Here is a 3,757-nt window from a genome sequence, read left to right on the forward strand (position 1 = left end):
TCCTCTTCCCCTTTACCAGAGCTCTGCTCCTTTCCCCCTGGTTCCTGTCTCTCTCCCACAAGCCCCTCTCTGTGCCTCTGTCCCAGCCCTGCACAGGCTGGAGTCCTCTCCCAGCTCCTCTGCAGTGCTGCAGCCTCCAGCTGTCACCGAGCACATTCTGCAGCCTCATTTCTCCCATCACAATTCGATCAACAGCTGCAGCACTGCTCCCCATCTGCCTCTGCAGAGGCAGCTCCAGCGAGCGTGGCCCGGGATGCAGTTATCCACCTGCAGCCTGATGGGGGAAGGAGGGATGCTCTCGGTGTTGCCCCCTGCCTTCAGGCAGGGAACAGTGCAGATGTGGGGGCATTGCAGCTGCCAGTGAGCCAGTACTCGGGCTCCCCAAGCATGACCCTGCTGCATTGAGGTTTCATAAATTCACCTTAGATCATCTGCTCTGGCCTCCCATATAACACGGGCCCTTAATTTTCACCATTACCTCATGTCAGCCCAATAACTCGTGTGTGACTAGAGCATCCCCAGAATGGCCCCAGCCTTGGTGATGAGATGGAGAATCCCCCAGGCCAGGGCCCTGGGAAGTTTGGTCCAGGGCTGCTCGCCCGCACCGTGAACAGTCTGGGCCGTGTCCTAACTGGAATGTTCCTGGCTTTAACGTCCAGCCCCGGCTCGTCCTGGCAGTGGCCACTGGGCAGGTGCTATGAAGAGCGCCGCCACCACCTCTGCCCACTCACATTGGCCCAGCACCGCCCATTGACACATGGCCATGGGGAACCCACTCTGATTGACTGCTTCTCCACGGCCCTGCCTCCTGCGGAAGAGCAGCCAATCAGAGCTGCTGCAGGAGCCAGGCAACTTTCCCCCAAGAAACTGAGAGGAGGTTTTGCGGTAGAGAATGGGGGGTAAGGATCAGAACGAGTCCACCAGCTCAAGGCAGCTCCCCCTCCTTGTGAGCAGTGGGTCAGTCTGCTCCCTGCTCCCCCTCCCTTCCTGTGAGCCGTGGGTTGGTCTGCTCCCGCCTCTCCTGTGAGCTGTGGGTCGGTCTGCTCCCCACTCCCCTCCTGTGGCCAGTGGGTCAGTCTGCTCCCCCTCCCCTGTGAGCTGTGGGTTGGTCTGCTCCCCCCTCCCCTGTGAGTGAGACCCTTACTGAATGGGGGAAGCAACCTAGTGACAGAGGATGTGGAAAAAGCTGAAGTCCTCAATGCTTTTTTTGCCTCAGTCTTCTTGAACAAGGTCAGCTCCCAGACTACTGCACTGGGCAGTACAGCATGGGGAGGAGGTGAGCAGCCCTCCGTGGTGAAAGAACAGGTTAAGACTATGTAGAAAAGGTGGACATGCACAAGTCCATGGGGACGGATGCAGTGCATCTGAGGGTGCTGAGGGAGTTGGCTGATGTGATTGCAGAGCCATGGGCCATTATCTTTGAAAATTCGTGGCGATCAGGGGAGGTCCCGGACGATTGGAAAAAGGCAAATATAGCGCCCATCTTTAAAAAAGGGAAGAAAGAGAACCCGGGGAACTACAGACTGGTCAGCCTCACTTCAGTCCCCGGCAAAATCATGGAGCAGGTCCTCAAGGAAACCATTTTGAAGCACTTGGAGGAGAGGAAGGTGATCAGGAACAGTCAACATGGATTCAACAAGGGCAAGTCATGCCTGACCAACCTGATTGCCTTCTATGATGAGGTAACTGGCTTTGTGGAAATGGGGAAAGCAGTGGACGTGATATATCTTGACTTTAGCAAAGCTTTTGATACGGTCTCCCACAGTATTCTTGCCAGCAAGTTAAAGAAGTATGGATTGGATGAATGGACTATACGGTGAACAGAAAGCTGGCTAGATTATCGGGCTCAATGGGCAGTGATCAATGGCTCCATGTCTAGCAGTCAAGCGGAGTGCCCCAGGGGTCAGTCCTGGGGCCGATTTTCAACATCTTTATTAATGATCTGGATGATGGGATGAACTGCACCCTCAGCAAGTTCACAGATGACACTAAGCTGGGGGGAGAGGTAGATACACTGGAGGGTAGGGATAGGGCCCAGAGTGACCTAGACAAATTGGAGGATTGGGCCAAAAGAAATCTGATGAGGTTCAACAAGGACAAGTGCAGCGTATTGCACTTAGGAAGGAAGAATCCCATGCACCGCTACAGGCTGGGGACTGACTGGCTAAGCAGCAGTTCTGCAGAAAAGGACCTGGGGATTACAGTGGATGAGAAGCTGGATATGAGTCAGCAGTGTGCCCTTGTTGCCAAGAAGGCCAACGGCATATTGGGCTGCATTAGTAGGAGCATTGCCAGCAGATCGAGGGAAGTGATTATTCCCCTCTACTCAGCACTGGTGAGGCCACACCTGGAGTATTGTGTCCAGTTTTGGACCCCCCACTACAGAAAGGATGTGGACAAATTGGAGAGAGTCCAGCGGAGGGCAACGAAAATGATTAGGGGGCTGGGGCACATGACTTATGAGGAGAGGCTGAGGGAACTGGGGTTATTTAGTCTGCAGAAGAGAAGAGTGGGGGGGGGGGGATTTGATAGCAGCATTCAACTACCTGAAGGGGGGTTCCAAAGAGGATGGAGCTCGGCTGTTCTCAGTGGTGGCAGATGACAGAACAAGGAGCAATGGTCTCAAGTTGCAGGGGAGGTCTAGGTTGGATATTAGGAAACGTTATTTCACTAGGAGGGTGGTCAGGGCCGGCTCCAGGCACCAGCGTAGCAAGCAGGTGCCTGGGGCAGCCAATGAAGAGGGGGGCGGCACGTTCAGCCGTTCGGCGGCAATTCGGCGGCGGGGCCGTCACTCCCTCTCGGAGCGAAGGACCTGCCACCGAATTGCCGCCGTAGAATGAAGTGGCGGTAGAGCTGCCGCCGATCGCGATCACAGCTTTTTTTTTTTTTTTTGCTGCTTGGGGCGGCAAAAATGCTAGAGCCGGCCCTGAGGGTGGTGAAGCACTGGAATGGGTTTCCTAGGGAGGTGGTGGAATCTCCATCCTTAGAGGTTTTTAAGGCCCAGCTTGACATGATGATTTAGTTGCTGTTGGTCCTGCTTTGAGCAGGGGGAGGGCCTAGATGACCTCCTGAAGTCTCTTCCAACCCTAATATTCTATGATTCTATGATAGGGGTCAGTCGCTCCCCACCCCCACAGCAGGTGTGGCAGGGGCAGTGAGAGCCCCTGGGGCTGCTGGAGGAGCAGAGGGGGCAGGGTGAGCTGTGCTGGGGTGCATGTAACTGATGGGAACGTGGGAGATGCTGGCCAGTCTGCGCCTTGCAGTGGGGCCAGACTCGCCTGACTGTCAGTACAGAGAGCTGGCGGTGCTGTCACTGCCCCATGCCCCGTAGGGTCAGAGCCCTCGGGCTGGCAGAGCTGCAGACTGCTGGGGCAGTTGCTGCAGCACCGATGTGATTAGCTCTGCTGCTGTCACCGTGTCCTCCCCTCAGGGGTGCTCATCGCACAGCTCCCCCCAGCAGAGCTTGCTGATTGCTTTATTTATCGGAGCTGCCCACATTAGGGGATGGTAATTGGCACCTGTATTAAACAGCCTGGTTTCAATTACTGCCCGATGCAGCTCGAGCTCTCTAGAGCAGGGAGATTAGGCTGGGGGAGGGGAGCTGTGCTCGCTTTCTCTTGCTCTCTTTGCCAGATGCTCCTTCGCCTGGCTCCCTCTAGGGCTGATGCAGCTTGGGGGATTCTTGCTCCTCTTTTCAAACTGTGTCTGTCTCCTGTGCCTCGCTCACGTCAGCCCACATCCACGAGGGTGGCCAGGA

The sequence above is a fragment of the Emys orbicularis genome, chromosome 12, assembly GCF_028017835.1.
Source record: "Emys orbicularis isolate rEmyOrb1 chromosome 12, rEmyOrb1.hap1, whole genome shotgun sequence".
In the NCBI taxonomy this organism is placed as follows: domain Eukaryota; kingdom Metazoa; phylum Chordata; order Testudines; family Emydidae; genus Emys; species Emys orbicularis.